Raw genomic sequence first — 26,474 nt, forward strand, 5'->3', positions numbered from 1 at the left:
AATTTAGCATCAGAGAAACACACACAAACACACACACTCACTCCACACATGTAGAAAGAAATTGAAATTGCCTTGCTCTAAGTAAGCATGTCGGGTAGGACGCTGGAAATGAGAGTCTGGAAATCAGAGAGAAGAGTGGAATGGACAAATGGATTCCAGCTGGCAGTGTTCCTCAAATGTGTCCAGAATACATAAATGATTGTGAGGGACTCAGCTTTGGGATTAATTATAAGCAAGCGAAACTGTGCATATTCATTCGGTCTTTTTCTATCTCTATGAATCTTTCAAATATATTTAGGATTATTCATTTAATGTAGTCTTTCTTTGGAAAAATGGATACCTTACTGTTGCAATACATAAAACATTGATATTATTGCCACCTGTTGGTCTGATCCAGAACTACACCACTGAATACATCAGAGAGGTGGCCAGGCTAGGACTGGGAGAGGGAGTGGCCTCTGGCTTAACCCGCCAAACACAGCTTGTTGAAGGCTTGAATGGCACAGTCAGCTGTTCCTGCAGAATCAGATGCTGCGTCATTCTCTGAGCTCTAGCAGGAAGTTCCACCCCTGTCTCAGATGGGGAGAAAGCTTCCCATGTGAGTGTCTCTGAGGGAGTGTGTATCAGTGTGTGTGTGTGTGGTGTACCTGTGCATGGATATTTTGGGTCACATCCTTTTAGACACAGCTGCTTTAGACATATACCTAAACATACATATAGGTGTTTCATTAAATAAATGGAATAATATTGTGCATACATAATGTAATCTGCTTTTTAAAAATTTAGCAATTAACTGAATTCCTTTACAGGTCAGTAAATTTATACTAAAACAGCTTCTGAAATCAAATTATAATAAGTTTTTTCCTGTTTCAAACATTTATCTTAGTTACTTTCCTCAATTACTGAACTAAAGCTACATGATTTTCATTTGCATGTCTTTAATACTGACATAATATTTTCATAAGGTTAATTGCACTTCTATTTTTTATGAGACTTTTAGTTTTGATTAACCATCTCTCTCCTGATTAAACAGAGTTCCTCAGAGTGTGTTCTAAGGTATATATGGACAATTTTCCCTCTGATTTTCATACCTCTTTTAATTTTTAAATCTCATTGATTTTTATGATGAAGAAATCAATATAATACAAAAATTTTGAAGGATCCACAGGAATGCAGGGATTGCCACTTTTGGGGAAGATTTGACATAGAGACCTTACAAAGCCCGGGAAGACATGAGACAACACAATGGGAAAATCTTGGATCTTAGAGTCCCTGGCATTTGTTTTATAAGCTTGGTAACAGGACAATTTGCTTAGCTCCTAGATCCTTAGGTTTTCTCATTTCTAATAAGGAATTCTTGTTATCTACCTCAAATGTCTGTTATCAGGATTAGAGGAGATGTGACATAAAGTTCCTCAGATAAAATCTTGGTATATAAGCTTTGATAAATAATAATTTCCTCCCCCTAGGTCACTTCCAGTTTCTGCAACCGTGCTTTTGCCTGAATCACTCCCCACCTCAGGAACTGCTAATCCAGTGTCCCCCACACCTATCCCTCCTACCCCTTTGGCAGGGTTTATTTTCTACCTCCATCTTCATCACTAAAAGGAGTTGTCTGGTAGGTGAGCATGACACAGCCAGGCACAGGTCAGGCACAATAGCAGAAAAATCCACAACTGCTTGTTCTTAATTCCTGAAAGCTCTCATCTACAAATTGGTATTGATACACTATGGGAAGGTCCAGAAATTGAATCTCATTCTTGCCACTTAGGTGGAAACGTGGCTTATCCTCAGTGATCCTGGGGCTGGTCATCAGTAAAATGAGAATTATGAAGCTTTCTTCACAGTGTTGTTTTGGGGAAATGAAAAATCTTGTGCCAATGGTGGCTGGCCCATTGGAGTTTTCTCTGATTGCTATCCAAGTCCCATCCCACCTTCTTTCTCATACAGCAAAGAATATTGTGCCAGAAACTAAATGGAATAACTCTCAAAAGGAACTATTAGGAACCTAAGAGTATGGAGAGAAATATGTGCATACTTTCTTGATGTATTAGCCATGGCGACTGACAAGTGTCATAGAATGAGTTACCTGAAGGGCTTTGGGAGAGAACAAAAACTCATGCCATTTCCTTTTATACCACATGTGTTCATGTCCTGGTATTTTGCCTTTGAGGTTGAAAGAGAAGTAAGAGAAGGAGACTACCATTGAGTCCTGGAATGAGGAGATAGAACAGGGGAAACAATCCTAATAACTGATATGCTGGAAGAAGGTTGCAGCCAGAGGACCCGGGTCCCAATAGCAGACCCTTCACTTTCCCAGGAATGGAAGTATCAATCTTTATGGATGTATATGAAAGAATAGGAAAAATAATGCAAAGAAATTCACCAAAATATTAACCATGTTTACCATTTGGGGGTGGGAGTGCTGGTTAATTGTATTTTCTTCTTTGTATTTAACACTATTTTCCACATAGTCCAAAATGAGTGGGGATTACTTTAACAATGAGAAATATATATAGTCTAGACACTGTATTTTATTTTCAACTGAGAAATAGCATCCAGTCAGGAGATGCAGTAGAAAAAACAAGTGTTAGATCTGAGCAGTTACTTCAATTCCATGCCCCTCAGGGTGCCCATCTTGGAGGCCTGGAGCTTAATCCCTCACCCATATGGCTTTCCAGAGTGGGAGACATGATGAAATCACCAGTGCCCACGTGGCGGGGGGTGGGATGGGGCTGTGGGCTGTTGTATTGACTGGCAACTGGTCTCCTCATGCTTTGAGGAAGTGACATTGTGGCATTCACACATGAGTTGATGGTTCCCCTGCACACTGTGACCCTTTTCCTTTGATCCCAGGCCATGTACCTTCACGAACCCTCTCAGCACAGTGAGATTCTGTAGATGCTCTGTAAAGAGTAATGATATTTTATTTTATTTTAGTTTTATTTCTATGATTTACATTGGTGGTCTGCAAAGTGTAGTCTCCAGACCAGCAACATCAGCATCACCTGTGAGCTTGTTAGAAGGTGCAAATTCTTGGTCACCACTCCAGAACCTACTTAATCAGAAACTCTGGTGGTGGGTGCCAGCAATTTTTTAACAAGTTTCCCGGATGATTCTGATGCAAACTAAAGTTTGAGAATCATACTTTATGAAACTTAAAAACATGTAGTAAATGAAAAACATATATAGCTGAATTAAGGAGTTAATTATGAATAATGATTTTATTTTACATACTGTTCCACAACTTACATTCAAAGTAATTTTTAGTAGATTTTGTTAATTTTGCCAAATGTTTCTTTTTTCATCGGAAAATAAAACTGATATTGGAGGCTAGTGCCATCTTGTGACCAAATCCAAAATTGCAGTGTGGGCAATTTTAGAAAAAGGCCTAGATAGGAGGGAGGGAGAGAAGAAGGGAGGGTTTTCCTTATCGACTCTAACTGGAAAGAACTTTCTGGAAGTTTATATGTAAAAGGAAACATTAAGAAGTGATGTAGACAGAGCCTACAGACATTAACTTACATGACACGAAGTGTCCTTTGGCCCCTTTCTCAAACAAAGTTGAGCATGTGTGTGTGTGTGTGTGGGGGGGGGTTGAGAGTGGTGGTGGTTGCTGGAAGATGATGGTTTCTACTAAATGCTATGCATTATGCTTAAACACAGATGAATTTATAGTTTCTTTAAAAGGTATGTGAACCTCTTTTTATTTTGCAATATATTTAACATCTTTTAATATCCATAAATATATTTTTCAGCATTGGTTTTGTAAATTAAACCACTACTAGATTTATCCTAAATTGCCGCAATTTTATCCTAGATATGTTGTTAATTAAAAATCAGTATAGATGTTCCTCCAAACCTCTGAAAACACTAGGGAAATATACATTTATAAGAGAAATTATGTTGTATCTTCCCTCTTACTATGTGTCACTGCAAGATAACCACCCAATAGATATGTAAATATTCTCCAGATATGTTTGTGTGGGCTAGTTTATATTTAAAATATGACATATGCATATTCTTCTAAAATATATATTCTTTAAAATCAAATAATGTTATACATTTTGTATCTTGTTTTTATATTTTAATGCCTCAATTCCTTTATTAGCATTTCTTTAATTTTTGGGTGGTTGATCGGTTTTTCATGTGTTTGATTGCCACTTTTCTTCTTTGAATTATCAGCACATGTGAATGTAACTCTTTTAGCTAGTCACATTTCTTTATATGTCAGGCATATTAATGTCTGTGAGTTATGTTGCAAATGGGTTGTGCCTAGTAGAGAGCCCTCCCTCCAGTGTCCTAATATGAACAGACACTTTATGGATGCTTTCCTGGGAAGGAGTGGTCTGGGGTCCATGCTGGATTTTTCACTGCTGAACTGAGATTAGTCCTTTCTGCTTTCAGGGAAGTGACATATACTTGTACCCTCTGCATACTTCTGAGATCCAGGCTATCCTCCTGGTGGCATTACACCTGTGCACAATTTGGCTTCTTTCCTCTGACCTAGGCAATTTTGTCTACCAGAACTTTTAGCACAGGATTGCAGCCCTTTAAAGATGGTAGCACTTTATAAGAATCATATATTTTAAAATAAGAAAGAAGGAAAAATGGTAATTTCAGGGAGTGGTAATCATTTTATTGAACTGAGTGTTTCATAATCAGTATTTGAAAATAACATCTTTGGGGGGTTTATTCATTTTACCAAATCAATATATCAGGATATTAGCTTTCTTGACTGGACTCCCACTGCGAACAGATGATAATCACTATTAATCATTTTAATATATATTCTGTTGATTTTTTCTTGTAAATATCTTAATAAAATGCAGAAATATTTATCCAAATGAAAAAGCACATTCTTTTAAAAAATGGTGATCATCCTCTACATGCCATGTTGATAAATATATGTTTCAATTAATATAATAAATATCTCAACATTTCATCAGTTATATGGTTAGTCATGTTTTCAAGAGCTTATTGGGTATTTAGGTTGCTTTTTTTGAAATTAAATTCACTTCTACTGAGATATATTTACATACCATAGAATCATCCATGGTATACAATCAGCTGGTCATAGTACCATCATATAGTTATGTATTCATCACCCCAATGTATTTCTGAACATTTTCCTTACACCAGAAACAATCCAAATAAGAATAAAAACTAAAAGTAAAAAAGAACACCCAAATCATCCCCCCTCCCACCTTATTTTTCATTTGGTTTTTGTCCCCATTTTTCTACTCATCCATCCGTACACTGATAAAGGGAGTGATCCACAAGGTTTTCACAATCACGCTGTCACCCGTTGTAAGTTACTTGTAAGACAATCGTCTTCAAGAGTCAAAGGCTACTGGGTTGGAGAGTGATAGTTTCAGGTATTTACTTCTAGCTATTCCAATACTTTAAAACCTAAAAGCATTATCTATATAGTGCATAAGAATGTCCACCTGAATGACCTCTCGATCCATTTGGAATCTCTCTGCCACTGAAGCTTATTTCATTTCCTTCACATCCCCCTTTTGGTCAAGAAGATGTTCTCCATCCCATGATGCTGGGTCTAGATTCCTTACCGGGAGTCATATTCCACATTGCAAGGGGGATTCATTCCCCTGGGTGTCAGATCCCATGTAGGGGGGAGGGCAATAATTTCACCTGCCAAGTTGGCTTAGCTAGAGAGAGAGGGCCACATCTGAGCAACAAAAAGTGCTCAGAAAGAGACTCTTAGGCACATATTATAAGCAGGTTTAGTCTCTCCTTTGCAGTAACAAGCTTCAGAAGGGCAAGCCCCAAGATAGAGGGCCTGGCACACCAAACCATGAGTCCTCAATATTTGTGAGAACATCAGCAACAATCCAGGTGAGGAATCCACCACTTCCACATTTCCTCCCAGCTCCTCAGGGGGACCCTGCATATGTATTTTTATTCTTTGCCCAGATTACTTTGGGATGTGTCACTAATTGACTCTAACTTACGCAAACCTACTATATCTCACTTCTTTAGGTTGCTTTTTATGTGTATTCTCTGTTGTAATCTTTGGCCCATTTCTCTGATGGTTAAGAGATCTTTATGTGTTGACAATATTAACCTCATGTCAACAATACAGATCACAAATATTTTCTCCCAGCTTTTTATATACTTTCACAGAGAGAATCTAGAAATGTGTTCCTGAAAGAGAAATGCACAGATGTTTATCTAATGTGTGAGTTTTGGTTTCTTTTCTGGGTTGTGGTATGAATTAAGCAAAAGATTTCAAGAAAAGGAAACAAAATAATTCCCTTTTATTCTAGATGCTTTCGTGTTCCCTTATTTTACCTTCTGCCTTGATACTGGTGGAGAAGCTACAACTGAGCTTCAATAAAAGACAGAGTAAAGGTCTGCTGGACAGAAGACTGGATTCAGGAGGCCTGGGCCCAAGCCCAATGATAGGACCATGGATAAGTCCTTTCCCTGTTGCTGGCCTCAGTCCTAACATAGGACACTCAATACAGAACAGTAGTTAGGGATATGGGCTTTGGGGTCAGACACACCTGTGTTGACCCTTGGCACCTTTAATTGTGGAATGCATGACCTTAGGAAGCAATTCACTTTCTGTTAGTCTCACCTTTCCTCTTGTGTTAAAAAGGAATTGGGTGATACCTGCCCTTTAAGGTTGTAGTGAAGAGGAAATAAAATAGTATATTGAAAGCACTCAGAATAGTGCTAAGCACCTCCTACTGCTGAGTATACATTTGCATCACTCATTATAATTATCATTATTCCTCCCAGACATCCAAAATAGAGTCATTCAGGTGGGGTTTGCATTTTCTGGTATTGTAATTGTTCTGTGGTGCCGCAGTGTTATCACTGTTGGAGACAGACTGGTTGACATGCAGATTAAAGGAAGACTAAAAAGGGTCATGAGAAAACCCCAGATATATATTATTTAATATACAAGAGGTATGCCATTTCTATTCAGTGGATTCTGATGCATTGTTCAAGAAATGAAGAAGGTACAGCTGTAAGGATTTAATTAATCCAAGTTAGATACTTTCCCCATACCAAACGATTTAATATTAAGTAAAAAATAAACAAGATGATACTAATATAAAGCTGAATATGTAACAGTACTATGAAATGTTGATGCAATGCATATGCAATATATTTTCACATACAAATGCAAAGACATAAGGGAATGAAACAGTTAAATGTTAGCAGTTTTCTTTTTCAGTGATGGTGAGATTGCTGGTTATTGATGTTTTCATCTGTAATAACCATTTTAATCATTTGGCAAAATGAGCATACATTTATTTATGGTAAAAAAATTCAGCTCCTAAAAGGTTTGTTAGTTATCAAACATACAAAAATGCTATAGAGAGGGAGTCATGCCATTAAAATGGCAGTATAAGACATCCTCAAGCAAGTTCCCCTTTAGAGACAGCAAAATAAAAGCTCAGATTCAACTCTCTTGAAACTCTGGAGGATGAACAAGACTGGAGAACAGCTCAACAATTGCTAAATTAAAAAAAAAACTAAAAATGATAAGAGAGACAAGGGACAAATTTGCCTATTCAGATCCCTCCACAATGCTTGGATCTGGGTGGCAGTTTGAGTGACTCAGGTGGGGGCTTCCTGGTGCAGGCACATTCTAAGGCAGTGTATGAGGAATGATCTACCCAAAGTGTTGGTTTGGCAGCCTGCATGCATTCAAATGAGGGTCCCTGAGGCCCCATAGACCCATAGTAGTTCTTGAGCAGTCTTCACACATTCAGTGTGGCCTCCTGACACCAGATCAACCCATGGTGGCACATTGGCACACTGTGTGTATTCTTAATCTGAGTTTTTAGAGTCTAATTGCTAATGCATCTGAAGGAAAATACTGGGTGTCTTTGTACATCAATCCATCTGGCTCCATGAAGTCCCCAGACTTGAGTCCCCTTACCCAGAAGTTACCAGGGGCAGAAAAACTGTGTGAAATAGGGGGAGCAGAACTGCTGAATAGCAATGTGGATACAAGTCTGAAAACTTGAGTGAAAAGATGGAGCAGTGTGTGGGAGTGGAGCTGAGCTGGCTGTAGTGGCTGGGGAGGAAAAACTGTACAAAAACTACAAAAACAGCAACAAACAGCTTAGGACTCCAGGAGGAGAAACAGAGGAAAGAAAATCTTCTCCTGGAAGGGAAATAGTTGCACATACAAGGGAATTCTTGAAAGTTATTGCACACACCCAGGGAAAGACAGAGGCTCAGAGAGACAGAGAATAACCAAACTGTTACTATGGGCTATTCTAAAGTTTCAGTATAAACTGGGACAAACATTGAAGAAGAGCCTTAACACCCATCCAATCTACACTAAACTCTTAGATAAGAGGGAGAAACTGATTACCAGAGTTAGCACATCAAAATAATAAAATGCCCAGACTATCAACAAAAAATCACAAGAAATAGAAAAAAAAAAGGGAAGAAATGGCCCATTCAAAGGAACAAAATAAAACAACAGAGAAGAAGCACAGAAATTGGAACAATTAATCAAAGATGTTAAGTCAACTGTCCTAAATAAGTCCATAAGCTAAAGGAAAATATAGACTTAGGACTAACAGAAATCAAAATGATGTGTGAACAAAGGTGGAACCAAAAGAAGGTTTCTTTAAAAAGGAGCCAAATAGAATTTGGAAGGATGAAAAACACAATAGTGGAAATTTAAAAATACACTGGAAGCATTCAACAACAGATTTTAAGACAGAAGAAAGAATCAGTGAACTAAAAGACAAGATGATTGAAGTCATACTGTCTGAAAAGCAGATAGAAAAAGGAATGAAAAAAGTGAGCAGAAGCTAAGGGACCAGTGGGGATGATATGAAGCATACCAATATATGCATTATGGGAGCCTCAGAAGGAGAGGAGAAGGAAGAACTGGCATGAAGAATGTTTGAAGAAATAATGGCTGAAAACTCCCCCAAATTGACCAAAAAACTTGAGTTTACATATCCAAGAAGCCCAAAGAACTTCAAATAGGATGAACCCAAATAGATCTACTCCAAGACTCATGCTAATAAAATATCAAATGCCAAAGATAAGAAGAGAATCCTGAATGCCACAAGAGAGAAGTGATTCATCACATACAAGGGATCCTTGATAAGACTGTGCTGATTTCTCATTGGAAACCATGGAAACAAGAAGGCAATGGTGCATCATATTTAATGCACTAAAAGAGAAAAACTGCCAGCCTAGAATTCTGTGTCTGGGAAAACTGTCCTTCAAAATGAAGGAGAGTTTAAGGCCCTTGGAAATTTAAAAAACCAGTAAAGCTCATCACCAAAAGAGCTGCCCTACAAGAAATGGTAAAGGGAGTTCTTCCAGTTTAAAGGAAAGGACAGTAGAGAGTAAAGGAGCAGAGTGAAGAAATAAAGGTCTCTGGTAAAGGTAACAACATAGGTAAATGCAAATCCCTGTAGTATTATATTCTTAGCATGTACCTCTACTGTTTAATTATTGTAAGATTTAGAATATAATTGAATAAAATAATATTTCTATGTTTATGAATATGCAAAATATAAAGAAGTAATGTGTGATAAAAACAACATGAGGGGAAATGGAGGAGTATAGAGACAGAGACTATGTATGGTATTGAAGTTAAATTCATAAAATTTCAAACTAGTTGGTTATGGATTCAGGTTGTTAAATACAAACACCATGATAACCACAAAAAAAGTGTTTAAAATATATACAGAAAGAGAAATGAGAAAGATTAATATGATTCACTACAAAAAGATCAACTATACACAAAAGAAGGCCACAGTGAAGGAAAAGAGGAACAAAAAGGATAAAAGGGATATAAGAAACAAAGGAAAAATGACTGAAGTAAGTCCTGCTTTATCAGTAATTGCACTGAATCTAAATGGATTAAACTCTCCAATCAAAAGTCACACTGGCAAGTTGGATAAAAAAGAATAATCCAACTATATGTTGTTTACAAGAGACTCAACTTAGGCCCAAAGATTCACATAGGTTGAAAGTGAAAGGATGGAAAAATATTCCATGAAAATACTAACCAAAGGAGAGATGGGGTGGCTATACTAATTGGATAAAATATACTTTAAGTCAAAAACTGTTACAAGAGACAAAGAAGAACACTATATATTAATAAATGGGTTCTATCTACCAAGAAGAAATAACAATTATAAATTTATATGCACATAATCACAGAGCCCCAAAGTATATGAGGCAAACATAGGCAAAACTGAGGGAGAAATAGATTCTACAGTAATAATTGGAGACTTCAATACACCACTATCAATATAGAATAGAACATCTAGACAGAAGATCGAATACTTGAACAATATTATACATGGACTAAATCTGGCAGACATATACGGAGCACTCCACCACCACCAAGACCATACATACGCATTCTCCTCAAGTGTATGTGGATATTCTCCACGATAGGGCACATGTTGGACACAAAAACATCTTGATAAACTTTAAAAAGACTGAATTATGCTGAGCATCTTCTCTGACCACAATGGAGTGATGTTAGAAATCAATAATAGGAGGAAAAATGGAAAATTCACAAATATGTGTAAGTTAAGCAACACACTTTTAAATAATTGATGCATAAAGAAGAAATCACAAGGGAAAATAGGGACTATCTTGAGATGGATGAAAATGAGAACACAGTATACCCAAACTTATGGGATGCAGAGAAGGTAGTGCTCTGAAGGAAATGCATAGCCTATGTTATAAAAGAAGAAATATTGCAAATCAATAACTTAACTTCACATCTGGAGAAGCTAGGAAAGAAGAGCAAATTAAACCTGAAGTAAATAGAAAGGAAGAAATAAAAATTACAGCAGAGGTAAATGAAATAGAGAATAGAAAAAAATCAAGAGAACCAATGAAACCAAAGTTGGTTCTTTGAAAGCATCAATAAAATGGAAAAACCTTTAGCTTGATGGACAAAAAAAGAGAGGACACAATAAAATCCAAAATGAAGGGGGGGCATTAGAACCAATCTAAAAGTATTATAAGAGAATATTATGAACTATTATATGCTAAAAATTAGATAATCTGGAGAAAACTGGACAGAGTCCTAGAAACATACAGTTTACCTAAACTGACTCAAGTAGAAACAGAAGATCTCAACAGATCTATAACTAGTAAAGAAATTGAATTAGTAATCAAAAATTTCCCAGCAAATAAATGGCTAGATGGCTTTCCTGGTGAATTCTAACAAACAGTGAAAGAATAATTAACACAAATCCTTCTCAAAATTTTCTATAAAATTGAGAGGAGGAAATTCTTCCTAACTCATTCTATGAAAACCCAAATTACTCTAATACCAAAGCCAGAAAAAGACATCACAAGAATATTCCTTACCAGTTTCCCTATGAATATAGCCGCAAAAAATCATCTCAATTGATACAGAAATGGCATTTGGCAAAATCCAACATGCTTTCATGGTAAAACACTCAGAAAACAGGAATAGAAAGTAACTTCCTCAAAAATGATAATGAACATATATGAAAACCTATAGCTCTCATATTCAATGGTGAAAGACTGAAAACCTTTCCACTAAGATCAGGAAGACAAAGATGCCCGCTTTCACCACTGCTATTCAACATTGTACTGGGAGTCCTTGCCAGAGCAATTAAGCATGAAGAAGAAATAAGAGGCCTTCCAAGTCACAGAGGAGGAGGAGTTATACTACTGTATTTGCAGATGACATGATTCATTATATAGAAAATCCCAGAAAATTCACCTGAAAACTGCTAGAACTGATAACAAATTCAGCAAGGTTGCAGGCTACAAGATTAACTAAAAAATCAGTTGTGTTTCTATATACCAGCAAATAATATTCTGAAGTGAAATTTTAAAACCCCAATCCTGTTCACAATAGCTAATAAAAGAATAAAATAGCTAGGAATAAATTTAACCAAGGAGGTGAAAGACATACACTGAAAACTACAAAGCATTGCTGAAATAAATAAAAGAAGACCTCAATGAATGGCAAGACATCCCATGTTCATGGATAGGAATACAATTATATTAAGATGTCAATACTACCCAAGGCTTGTCTACAGAGACTGTCAAAATCCCAGCAGACATTTTCGCAGAAATGGAAAGGCCAAACCTCAAATTCATATCACAAGGGACTTGAATAGTCAAAACAGTATTTCAAAGGAAGACCAAAATTGGAAGTCTCACACTTCCAGATTTCAAAACTTACTATGAAGCCACAGTCACCAAAACAGTGTGGTATAGGCGTAAAGATAGACATATAGAACAATGGAGTAGAATTAACAGTTCAGAAATAAACCTAAAAATCTATGGTCAACTGACTTTCGACAAGTGTCCCAAGTACATTAATTGAGGAAAGAATGGTTGCTTGAACAAACAGTGTTGAGAAAACTGGATAACCACTTGCAAAGGAATGAAGTTGGACCCCCCTACCTCAACACTATATACAAAAACTAACTCCAAATAGAACAATGACCTAAATATAAGAACTAAACCATAAAACCCCTAGAAGAAAACATAGGGTAACCTTCATAACCTTGGATTTGGTAGTGATTTCTTAGATATGAGACCAAAATCATGAGCAATAAAAGAAAAAAAATGGATAAAATGGACTTTATCAAAATTAAAAAAAATCTTTTTTCCATCAAAGGACACCCTCAAGAAAATGAAGAGTCAACCCAAAGAACAGGAGAAAATATTTTCAAATTGTAATTCCATTAAGAGTCTAGCATTCAGAATACATAAAGACTCCTAATCAACAACAAAAAGACAAATAATTTAAAGTAGGCAAAGGATTGACTGTAACAGACATTTCTCCAATGAAGGTATAAAAATGACCAACAGGCACATGAAAAGATTCTCATCATCATTGATCATCATAAAAATGCAGATCAAAACTATAAAGAGATATCACTTCACACCCACAAGGATGGCCATTATTAAAAAGACAGAAAATTGTGAGTGTTGATGAGGATGCAGAGAGAAATAAGAACCCTTGTATATTGCATGTGGCTTTCTAGAGCAGTGCAGTCACTGTGGAAATCAGTTTGGCAGTTCTTCAAAAAGTTGAAAGTAGAATTACCATATGAACTAGCAATACCATTTCTTGGTATACACACAAAAGAATTGAAAACAGAGTGCAAACAGATATTTGTGCACCATATTCATAGCAGCATTATTCACAAGAGCCAAAAGGTGGGAGCAACCCAAGTGTCCATCAACAGATGAATGGATAAGCAAAATTGTGGTATATACACTCAACAGAATATTATCAGGTATAAAAAGGAATGAAATACTGATACATGCTGCAACATGGGGTGAACCCTGAAGACATAATGTTGAGTGAAATAAGCTAGACAGAAAGACAATGTTCTATGATCTCACTTATGTGAATTACCTAGGAGAAGCCAAGCTCATAGAAACAGATGATGGTTTATAGGTTACCACATGCCAAGGCAGGCAGATGGGAAGAGGGAGTTATAGGTTAATGGGTGAGTACACAGGGGTTCAAACCATCAGTAGGACTTTCCACAAATCCTTTCCTGGATAACTGCATTTCCAATCCTTAATTGCACTGAAGTGGTAACTGGGCCCATGTTCAGTTAAACCCTCACATGGAGCACTTTTCTATAGGGACTCACTTTCTGGAAGTTCAGAGTTTTCCAAACCATCAACTTCTGGTTTCTTTGTGCCCAGGAGTTCAGTTCTCAGAGTATCCCTTTCCTCTCCCATTTACTATAAGCTTCAAGGAAAAACCAGGCTGCACTTTCCACATGTAGCTTGGTACCTCCTCAGCCAATATCCAGCTCATTGCTTTCAAATCTGCCTACCATATGACATAAGAACTCAATTTTGCCAAGTTCTTTGCCACTTTAAAACAAGGGTCATCTTTCTTCCAGTTTCCAAAGACGGATTCATCATTTCTGTCTAAGGTCTCATCAGAAGTACTTTTAGCATCCATATTTCTACCAACAGTCTCTACAAAGAAATCTAGGCTTTTCTATCAAGCACCTAACAATGCTTCCAGCCTCTATCCATTACCTAATTCCAAAGCCATTACCACATTTTTTTTTTTTTTTTTGTATTTGCAATAGCAGCACCCCACTCTTATGGAACCAAAATCTGTTTTGGTTCCTAGGCTGCTTAAAGAAATACCATGAAATGGTTCAGCTTAAGCAATGGAAATTTATTTGCTTATGGTTAGAGTCCAGGTAAATGTTCAAATCCAAATCAAGACATCATCAAGGTGATGCTTTTCTTCCTGAGTGATCCTTGGCTCCTCTGCTACATGGAAAGGCACATTGGCAGTGTTTGATGATTTCTCTCTCCTTTTCTCTCCTGGGTTTCATCACTTTCAGCTTCCATGGAGCACCCTCTCTCTCTCTTCTGAATGAGGTGGGTCACACCTTAACTGAAGTAGCCTTGTCAAAAGTCCTACTTTCAAAGAGTCCCACACTCACAGGAATGGATTGAATGAGTTAGATAGCATTCCCTCCTCTTCATTTTTTTGGAAGAGTTTGAGCATTCTTGAAATGATTGGTGGCATTCACTTGTGAAGCTATCATGCGCTGTGCACTTTGTGGAAGTTTTTGATGACTGATTCAATCTCTTTACTTGTAATTGGTCTGTTGAGGTCTTCCATTTCTTCTAGAGTCAGTGTAGGTTGTTTGTGTGTTTCTAGGAATTTTTCCCTTCCATCTAAGTTGTCAATTTTTTTTGGGTTACAATTATTCATAGTGTATCCTCTCACAATCCTCTTTACTTCTGTGGCATCAATAGTAATGCTCCCCCTCTCATTTCTGATTTTATGTATTTGTGTCTTCTCTCTTTTTTATTTGTCAGTGTGCTGGTTTGACTGTATTATGTCCCCCAAAACACCATTATCTTTGATGTAATCTGTGTGAGCAGATGTATTAGTGTTGATTAGATTGTAATTCTTTGAGTGTTTCCATGCAGATGTGACCCACCAACTGTGGGTGATGACTCTGATTGGATAGTATCCATGGAGGTATGGCCCTGCCCATTCAGCATGGGCTTGATTAGTTTATTGGAGCACTATATAAGCTCAGGCAGAAGGAGCGAGCTTGCTACAGCCAAGAAGGACACTTTGAAGAATGCACAGGAGCTGAGAGAGTAGCTGCAGATAAGAGACAGTTTGAAGATGACTGTTGAAAGCAGACTTTTGCTCTGGAGAAGCTAAGAGAGGAAAAACACCCCAAGAGCAACTACAAGTGACATTTTTTTGAGGAACTGCAGCCTAGAGAGGAACATCCTGGGAGAAAGCCATTTTGAAACCAGAACTCTGGAGCAGATCCTAGCCATGTGCCTTTCCAGCAAGCAGAGGTTTTCCAAACACCATTGGCCATCCTCCAGTGAAGGTCCCCAATTGTTGATGCATTACCTTGGACACTTTATGGCCTTAAGACTACCTTTGTAACCAAATAAACCCCCTTTATAAAAGCCAATCCATTTCTGTGTTTTGTGAAAAGGCAGCATTAGCAAACTAGAACAGTCAGTCTAGTTAAGGGTTTGTCAATTTTATTGATTCTCTCAAAGAATCAACTTTTAGTTTTGTTAATTCTCTGAATTTTTTATTCTCAGTTTCATTTATTTCTGCTCTAATCTTTTATTTCTTTCCTTATGCTTTCTTTGGGATTAGTTTGTTGTTCTTTTTCTAGTTCCTCCAGGTATGCCATTAGGTATTTGATTTTAACTGTTTCTTCTTTTTTAACATAGGCATTTAGGGATATAAATTTCCTTCTCACTACTGCTTTTGCTGCATTCTGCAAGTTTTGATAAGTTATGTCTTCATTTTCATTTGTCTAGAGATATTTACTGATTTATCTTGCAATATTCTATGACCCGTTGTTTAAGAGTATGTTGTCTAACCTCCATACATTTGTGAATTTTCCAGTTCTCTTCTTGTTATTGATTGCCAGCCTCATCCATTATGATCAAACAAAGTGCTCCATATACTTTCAATCTTTTTAAATCTATTGATCCTTCTTTTGTGACCCACCATGTGGTCTATCCTGGAGAATGATCCATGAGCACTTGAGAAGAATGTATATCTTTGCTGTTTTGGAGTGCAATGCTCTGTATATGTCTGTTATGTCTAGTTCATTTATCATATGTTCAAGTTCTCTGTTTCCTTATTGTACTCAGCCTAGTTGTTCTATCTATTGATGAGAGTGGTGAATTGAAATTTCTGACTGTTATTGTAGAGATATCTATTTCTTCCTTCAGTTTCTACAGTATTTGCCTCATATATTTTGGATCACCTGGTCAGGTGCATAAATATTTATGATTTGAAAAATATTTATTATTATTATATCTTCTTGGTGGATTGCTCCTTTTATTTAATATAAACAGTCCTTCTTTGACTTTTATAACAGTTTTGCATTTAAAGTCTATTTTGTCCAATATGAGTATAGCTATCCCAGCTCTTTTTAGTTACTGTTTGTGTGGAATATTTTTCCAACCTTTCACTGTCAACCTATTTGTGTCTTTGGTCTATGCTCTTGTAGAGATCATATAGATGGGCCATACTTTTTTTTCTATCTAGTTGCCAATATGAGTCTTTTCATTAAGGAATCAATCCACTAAGATTCAATGTTATTTATTACTTTAAATGCAGTACTTACTTCAACCATTTTATCCTTTGGTTTTTTTTTTTATATCATATCTTACTTTGTCTCTCCTTTCACCTTTTTAGGCACCATTAATGATAACCTTCATTTATACACTCTCCTCCAAGCCTCTCTCTCCCATCTTTTCCTTTCAGCCTGCAGAACTTCCTTTAGTATTTCTCATAGAGCTGGTCTCTTTTTGACTAACTATTTCTGTTTATGAGTTAAACTCTCCCTCATTTATTTAAAGGACAACAAGATTAAACAATCTTTAATAAAATTCCTATAGAAAACTGAGTCACAGGGCAAACATCACTTCTCTTTTCCATGTTATTGAGGTTTGAGAGCTCCCAATATTCTTTGGAGAATAAGCAGTAGGTTTTCTGGATGTTGCCAGTTCTCAGAGAGAGCATCCGTTTACACATTCAAATTAGTAGCTCCTATTGCACATATTAATACTATTTGCCATCTAGCACCCTAGATATGGTACCTTAAAAATAAATTAAAGAATCCCTGTATGACATGAAGCCATTTCAATTCGAGTGAATATCCTTGAAATATCACAAGTACAAGTTTTAATAATTACAGTAAGAACAGCTGTTGTTTTAATAAAATGCTGAATTTTAGGTCTGGAATTTATGGTTCATTTTCCATTTGCTTTCTTTCTTGGATAGATTTGCTCTTTCATAGATACCATGTAAACTGTATTAATATGTGCTTTATTACAGAAGCATCTGGAGAGAATTGGATCACATAGTTAACTGAAAATTAACTTAAGAAAAAGTCTGCTTTTTGTAAAACTTTAAAACTCAGGCTGAAAAAACCAAAGAAACATCTTTTTTAGAATTCCCACTAGAAATTTTATAAATATAGATGCAGAATATTATATATATATCTATATATATAATATTTGTCTCACCAATAGATTTTCAGCATGCATGGATGGAATGACACTATCATGGAAGATAAATATTACCAAAAGAAGGAACATGTTTTCACAGGTTTAAAATATTTCTTTTGAAAAGGAATCATAATTTCAAATTATATCATACTTTTTAATTTACACAATTTTAAATGGGAATGAAAATAGCTTTCCTTTTTAAGCCTCTTTTGGAAAGTAAGAACGGCCAACAGCCCCAAGGTGTGGATAAGTTGATTGAGTGAGCACTTGGTCACAATATTGAAAAAAAAAGTATTTACATCTTTCTGTACAAGTACCAAACACATTAAAGTAAGGGAAAACATCTCTAGTAGCATTCCTTGGCATGCAATGTCTGCAGAAAATGATTATCCATAACATTGACAGTTTTCATTATGATCTTTGATCAAGCATTCAAAAAGCAGAGGTGGTCATCAGGGATTATTAAAGTTAGATTCAGTGGGATGCCTTGTTCTTACTTTAACTCTGAGTTCCAGGATTTCATTCCATTCATAACATCTCTGGCAGAATCATCTTTAATTTAGTGCAAGTGCAAAATGAAAACTAAATGAAACCAACAAATGCATTAGGAGCAAAGGCTGATCATTAAGATCTGTAATCTTTCTGAACTGTCTGGGCCATCCAGTTCACTTTAGTAGACCAGCTTTCCCTGAACACCTCATTAAATTTTTTCTTAAACTGTTTGAGTGCTTCTTCTTCACTCTTCCCTAAGGCAAGAGAGTCCTTGAGATACTGTGTATCCTTGACTGATGTAAGCTCAGGAAGTCCTGCAATCAACATCAGTGCAAACAGAGTAATGAAGAGATTCCCATGCCATCATAAAATCAGATATGCACAACACTGGTGGAAACGGCCAAACTTTTCTGTTTCCTGTTTTTCCTGGTTGAATGACATGAATGAAATCATAGATAAGAATAAAAGGCACTCACTCCCTTTTAATGCCAAATTTAGACTTGAAGTTTCCCAGAATATGTCCAAAGTCACTGTGGAAGAGCTGACCAGTTTTCTTGACCATGATGTTGTCACTATGTCTGTCACCAATCCCAAGGACATAAGAAGCTACATGGTAGCCAGCACAGGACAGAGTAAACTCCTCAATGGCTCAGTGAAGGTCATCCCCAGAATTGTATCCTTTAAACTAGTTCAGAAGGGCATCTTTGTTGAAGGCTGCTGTAGCAGCCACATTGCTACTGTTCAGTTGAATATCAGCAGTTGTTTCAGAGGTGCTCTCACAACCTCAATGAGGCCAGAATGATCTCCTGTTGCTAAACAGCCATAAGGTAGCATCCGAAGATCCAGACCAGCTTCTTCCCAAAGGAAATCCATCAAGCACAGCATTTGGAATGTCAACATAGCCTGTCAAAAGTCATCTCCATTTTTAAAAATCACTCCAACTGAATCCTCACCAAATACCTTATTATACACACTAGCCACAAAGGCTTTATTTTGGAATCGATGTATTTGCACTTTTCAACATATAGTTCTGAGAGGATAACACATGGGTTCAGAGATGACTATAAGCCAGAGAGGGCTTCCCACTAGGCATTCTGTTTTAGACAAGTGTGCATGGCCTCCTTCCCTTTGGCGCTGTTCAGCTTCATTGCATTCAGTTTGATTAAACTATTTAAAGTTTTTTAACTTATTGAATGCTTCAACCTGCTTGGAAAGCACTTTCATGTGGCCTATGCTTCCCCAGCAGTATGCTTCAAGGATGACACCAACTAGTACTGAGACAGCAGGAATGTGCACTTCTGACCTAAGATGCCAAAATACAAACTGCCCTGTTCTCCAATTAGCAAGTACTCTTTCCAATAGGAATCAAGAAAGGGCACAATCAAGAAAAGGCTCATATTTTAAAACTTGCACCAATTCTAAAAGATATTGAGAGAGTTCTTCATCACTTATCTGTTCAGGCAGCCCACAGCATATTCTTGCATGTACTGGTCTGAATAGTTGAAATCCAGAAGCTCCAGGGCTTCCCAGGGTGGTGGTGGGGGGGCAGTTTAGGCCATATCCGAAGAATGCCTGAAGCTGAGCAACATCCTCAAGTTTATTCCATTTAATAGATAGCAGTAATTTTGGCAGTGACTGTGGAAAATTCTTTCTGCAGTCTTGTCACAAAGTCGAAATAGGATCCATTTCATTCCCACACAGTTGAGATAAGGGATCTCTGTCCAAGATTTCTTTCAGTACAGCAAGAAACTTGATACATTAGCACTATCACTGCTTGCAATCTCAGCTGCCTTTTCAATAATCTTATTGAAGGGAGGGTAATATAAGGTCGCTTTTCATTCTCTGGGAATTTAACATGCAAAGCTGTTGTATTTTCATTTATATGATTTGTTTGAACAGTTCTCTTTGGATTAAACATTTCTTCAAGTTCATCAGGAAATGAAGACCAGTTGTACAATATTGTATTTCCAGATCTCAGCTGTCCTTTAAAGTAAAAGATCATCGTATTTATCCATGCTACAGGATAATGCACTTTTCTAGCTTTCCTGATGGTCTGATATTTAGAAGGATTAATACTTTAGTTGACATCTTCATTTTCACTTTATCCAAAACTGCATAAACAGCAAAACATGATCAAGCCATCCTAGGCAGTTCACAAATATTAATATCAAATTCCAGTGGTTTGTTCCAAATGTGATCATTTTTTCCTGATATTTCTGAGCTTACAACAGTTTTACAAAGGAGCTCAGTACTATGAAAGAGACCAGCCCTGATGTGAACTTATACAGTTTCTTCTCTGTGTGTGTAAGTTTATTTCCCTTAATCAAAACAATTTGGACAGGTGATTATTTCCCAAAATATGAGAAATAATTCATGTTTTCTTTGGTGGTAAAGGAAGAGGAAGGTTAGATGAATTTTGATTTATAGCAGCCTCCATGGCAATCATTTCCTGTTCATACATCTTCTTGATCTTGCAGCATTCCATGAGTGGCAGAGTCCTGTTCCTTACACAGTTTCAGATATAATGGAACTGAATTAGTGGATGATCACCATACACATATTCTACTCTCCCACTGACTTGCAATACATAATCACAGGGGCTAACTTCATCTTCTTTCCCAGAATAGTCAAACAGTTTTGAATTGCTAATTCATTTAGTTTGATAGGATTCCTATTGGGAGAAACTTGAAAACTAAACACATGCTAAGAATTTTCAAAGTGAACAGCCACAATGAGCTTTCCTCCACAAAGTTTATCTTCTAAGTTTTCAAGGATGGATGGTTCCAGTCCATCCAAGACAATCCCACAAGTGACTGAATCTTTTCTCACTGAATTTGCACATTTTTCTTTGGAATTCATTCACTTCAGGATCCTTCAAGACATCAAATTCATGCAGACCTTTTCCTATAAGGACTCCAATTTTTGAGTCTAATTTTTCCCCAGAATCACAACTTCTTGTCACTAGTTTGAGAACTGGAAGAAAAGGCCTGACATCCCAGAGTCTTCTTGTTTCATCTTCTAGTTCCTTATATACTGCAGTTTGATTCACACATGCAAACATATAGGAGTCAATTTCTATAAGGAGGTTAAACATTGGGCAATTGTGAACTTGTTTCCATAACATCTACTTAATATGAGAAATGGTAGCTTCTTGAGGTACTTCCAACTATATATATGTATCCCAGTGGGCAAAAGGAAATACACAGGTATGGAGCTCACAGATGTGGTCTGTGAATCCACTGCCCAGATGTCAAGGATGTCTTCCATAGCAGGAGACATTATGAAATTGAAGAACATTCATAACCATGGGGCCCTCAAAATGTTGGCCCCATTTCAGTCTTTTAGGAAAATAGATGGCATTACTTATTTTTAAAAGGTGAAGGTTTTCATGGAAGACTTTTCAGATTAGAAGATACACTGCCCAGCATTCTGCCACTGCCAGCTCCAGGCTCCAGGTGTGTGAACAGCAGAGACAGCTGCCTCTACTACCTTGTTCTGGTATCCCTATTCCCACCTCTCTAAGTCGCACCCTGCCTGCCCTGTGGGATGCTACACCCTCCTGCTTCTTACTGCCATGGCCCACTCTGCTGCCTTCTCACTCATTTTTAAAAGACAGTTTTGCCAGATAAAGAATTCTTGGCTGGCAGTTTTTCTGTTTCAATACCTTAAATATATCATAACAAGGCCTTCTCACTTCCATGGTTTCTGATGAGAAATTGGCACTAAATCTTATTACTGTTCCCTTGTATGTGGCCAATTGCTTTTCTCTTGTTGCTTTCAGGATTGCCTCTTTATCTTTGGGATTTGACATTTTGATTAGTATGTGTCTCAGATTCAGTCTAGTAGGACTTATTCTATTTGGGTATGTTTTGATTCTTGCACATGCATATTTATGCCTTCATAAGATTTGGGAATTTTCCACCATTTTTTTTCTCAAATATTCTTTCTGCCCCCTTTTCCTTCTCCTCTCCTTTTTGGAATTACATAATATGTATATTGGTATATTTCATGTTGTCCCACAGGTCCCTTAAGCTCTGCTCTTTTTTTCCATTCTTGTCTCTATATGCTCTTCTGACTGTATTATTTTGATTTTCCTGTCTTCTAATTCACTGATTCTTTCTTCTGCTTGTTTACATCTACTGTTGAATGTCTTCAGTGTATTTTAACTGTCCATCACTGTATTTTTCATCCTCCTAAATTCTACTACGTGCTTTTCAAACTTTTTATTTCTTCTTTTTTCACACATTGTCTTCCTTATACCCTTACTTCTATATCCAAATTTAGTTTACTTCTAACCATATTTTCTGTTAGTTCATTGAATTGATTTAGAAAATTTGGTTGATTGTCTTTGTTTAGCTGCTACACAGTCTGTGTTTTCTCTGAAGTTTTAATTTTTCCCTTGACTGAACTTCTCTTCCTGTTTCTTTCTATGGCTTGTGATCTTTTGTTGATGTCTGGGCATTTTATCATTTTGATGTGCTAAAACCATGGAAGCTAGTTTTCCCCTTTTGACTGGTGTTTTGATATAGATTTGTTGTGTGTTAAAACTCTTCTTCAATGCTTAGTCCAGTTCATACTGAATCTTTAGATCAACCCATGTTACCAGTTTGGATTTTCTCAGGTAAAAACCTGCACCTGTGTCTTGCCCCAGACATGCTCAGTAACTATTAAAATTACCATATAATGTGCTACTGTTTCCCTTCCAGGAGAGGATTTCCTTTATTCTCTTCCTCCTCCAGGAGTCCTGGGCTGTACTCTTGGTTTGTATTCAAATTTACTCCCCAATTGCTCTGATTTTCTCAACTCCTCTCCGTCACTCCAGGCCACTTATTCACTCCAGATTTTAGCCCTGAGTCTGCCCTGCCTTACAGTGGTTCTGTTTTTCCTTTTCATGTGGCTTTTTTTCTTGCCTTTGTTACTTCTACATTAGGGGATCTTGACCCACAAAGCCAGATGGTGTCAGTGTTCAAAAGCACCAGACATTTTTTTGTTTAGGTGAACCAGCAGTTAGGGACTAGGTTGGAAGTGTGCACAGTTTGCCAGGAGTTCTACTGTGGAACACACTGATTTCTGGGGTACCACACTGTATGCTTGCACATGCCAACCATTAGGGCCTGCTTGGGACTCTGGCTTGGGGTCCTCATGCCTGAGTGTACACGGGACTCTGAGTTGCTTCTGTAGATGGCTTTGTGGTCAGCAACTGTGGCAGAATGTGTCTGAAGCAGAGGTGCTGTGTGTCTTTTAAGTTATACAGGACTGAGTGTGGGAGAGGGGTCCGTACTGGCAGGCCCATTCTGCTCTCCTAACTCTTTTTTGGTGTTTTTTTTCTTCAAGTCAATATTTGCAGTGTCTTCTCCAGTCTTTATCATTCCCCACAGTACCAAGGTAGTTGAATCTGTCCTTTTATTTAGTGGTCTGTATGTGGAAACATTCCTGGGAATGTCTTATGCCACCACCTTGATGACAACATCTCTTTCCAAGACATTTTATTCTAACTTTGCTTTTCCATCTTACCTAAGCCCCAGGAGAGCCTTAAAATCCAACAGCTAACAATCATAGTAAATGTGAAAAATAGCAGCCTAGAAGCCATTGGAGGTGGTGTAGAACAGGTTTGGAACTCCTCAGAAAGTCCCTTTCCCAGAGAGTTGTCCTATGTAACCTTCTGGTAGCTCCCTTGAAACTCCCACTCACAGATCTTGTCTTAATTTGACCTGAATCAGAGCTTGTTCTCTGCAAACAGCCCTATTCCTAGAATATTTGTCAAATCAATCCTCAATAATTGTTTAATGTTGCATCTGCCAGAGACGCAATAGTAGTTGACACTAATGGGAAGCCGACCAAAAAACTTAGAAGCATGATTTGAGGAATGGGATGTCTATAGGGTAGTTTAGAAAGCCTGATATATCCTGAGAATTTGTAAGGCCACATAAATATGCAGAATAGTATTCCTTCCGGGAAGAAGACTGTAAATTTTACTTTTAGCTGAGCTTGAGGTTCAGTGAAAGCGGGAAGCAAAGGTTAAAGTAGAGAGGTAAACTGCCTGTTGGGTGTTGAAGTCATGCAGCTACCCCCCCCCCCCACAGAGCCCTTCCTCAAAGATTGGGAAACTTACTGGTTCGAGGCATTTAAGGAAATTCATACCTAATCATTAGCTTACTACTAAGTTAAAACTGATCAGGGACTTCAGTGTCTGTACACAATCAAGAATGCCTAATTTATTGAATTCATCCAGGGAATTCACTAAATAAATAAACAGCAGCAGCAAGAACAACAAGAACAGCAACAGTAAAAATAAATAATAGCAATCTGACTTCCAGAGTTGCCACATTATATTATTTAAAATGTTCAGTTTTCAACCAAAAAGCATGAGACATACAAGGAAAAAGGAAAACATGACCCTGCACAAGAGAAAAAAAAACTGTCAATGGAAACTTTTTCTGAGATGCCAAGATGTTGGACTTTCTAGACAAAGCCTTTAAATCAGTTCAAATATGTTCAAAGACCTAAAGGAAACATGTTTAAAGAATTAAAGGAAAGCACAACAAAGATGTCTCACCAAATAGAGAACATCAATGAATAGCTACAAATTATAACAAAGAATGAAATAAAAATTCCAGAGTTGAAAAGTACAATAACTGAGACAAAAAATCACTGGAGAAGCTCAACATCAGACTTGATTTGTCAGGAGAAAGAATCAACAAACTTGAAGACATATCTGAAGAACAGAAAGAAATAAAAAGAATGAAGAAACTGAACAGAGCCTCAAAGACCTGTGGAACACCCTCAAATGTACCAACATACATGCAAAAATTTTCAACAAATTCTGGCAAACTGAATCCAGCAACAATAATAGGAATTATACACCATGACAAGTGGAATTTACCCACAAATGCAAGGTTGATTCAAAATATGAAAATCAACCAATGTAACACATCACATTAATAGACAAAAGAAAAAACCACATGATCATCTCAGCTGATGCAAAAAAAAAAAAGCATTTTACAAAATCCAACACCCTTTCATGATAAAAACACAAAACAAACTAGGAATAAAAGGAGACTTCCTCATCAGGAAATAGGGCATTTATGAACAACTCACAAATAAAATTATACTCAATAGTGGAAGACTGAAAGCTTTATCCCTAAGATCAGGAGCAAGACAAAGACTCCCTCTTTATCCACTGCTCTTCAAATATTGTACTGAAAGTTCTAGCTAGAACAATTAGGCAAGAAAAAGAAATAAAAAATATTCCAAATTAGAAAAGTAAATGGAAAACTATCCCTATTCACAGATAACATGAGTCTATATATTGAAAACCATGATGAGTCTACAAAAAAGTAGTAGAGCTAATTAGCACATTCAGCAGATTTGCAGGGTGCAATATTAATACCAAAAGAATCAGTTGTGTTTCTATACACTAGTAATGAAAAAATCCTAATAGGAAATTAAGAAAAAAACTCACAATATAATCCAAATGGATAAAATAGCTAGGAATAAATTTAACCAAGGAAGCTGAGAGACTATCCTGGAGATTTCTCTTATGCAAGCTCCAGTTAGACATCCTAAATGGCACAGTACACACCATGCCCGTACCAAAAGTAGTCCCAAATACATAGGTCCCTACCTGAGAGTCTATGTAAGATTCACTCACTAAGTTATTTTTCTCAGAAACCTAAATCCACCAGAGTGCTCCTTTGCCAGACAAGTCCAAAAACCCAGAGGCAACAGCCTCTTTAAGAACAAAAACTAGATGCAAACTCCTTCCTCATACTGTTGACACCCCCTTTCAAAATGAATAAGTTAGGGTGCTCACTGCCTAGACACCCTTGAAGTTGGAAAAAGAGATTAAGTTAGAGAAGGGGTAGTAACAAACAAGATAAGATTTAACAAAGTTCTAATGTCAGTCTCATGTTCCTTCCAAGATCCCATAGAGCCTCAACTGCAAACCCCATGCTTATAAATCAGGTGATATAATGCACTGACTTACTGTGCAGGATAATAGATGTGCTTTATTTATGATAATCAGGTCCCAGACTTTTCTCTCCAATTAACTGTCATCTAGGACAGTCCATTGGACCTGTCTAGATCCCAGTTGAATTGGATGTTAACACATTGGATTTTTGCTGGATTTTCAAGTTCTCTTTGACATTTTTACATTAGCTTTGTGTTTGTTTCCTCTCATTGGTAATGAAGGTAACAACGTGGAGACACTCACTAAAGAACATCCGGAGTGGACATTTCTTAATTAAGTCTTACCTGAGGAACAGTTGTGAAATGAGTGGTTCTGCTTGCAGTGGATTTCCAAGACATGGAAATGATTCATTCCACAGCAGTCACACATACACAATCACACTAATAGCCATTCAGATCAAGGGATTGCAATGGAGGTGTCAAGTATAAGGAGTAAAGGGAGGATCTGGATGCATGGAATGTGTGAAAACTTAGGTATCGGGACCACC

General features: G+C 37.1%; 1 pseudogene; it reads right to left on the reverse strand.

The window, feature by feature from the left end:
* Positions 1-18,147: 18,147 nt before the first annotated feature.
* Positions 18,148-20,157, reverse strand: LOC119523630 (annotated as a pseudogene).
* Positions 20,158-26,474: the final 6,317 nt, after the last annotated feature.

The sequence above is a fragment of the Choloepus didactylus genome, chromosome X, assembly GCF_015220235.1.
Source record: "Choloepus didactylus isolate mChoDid1 chromosome X, mChoDid1.pri, whole genome shotgun sequence".
In the NCBI taxonomy this organism is placed as follows: domain Eukaryota; kingdom Metazoa; phylum Chordata; class Mammalia; order Pilosa; family Megalonychidae; genus Choloepus; species Choloepus didactylus.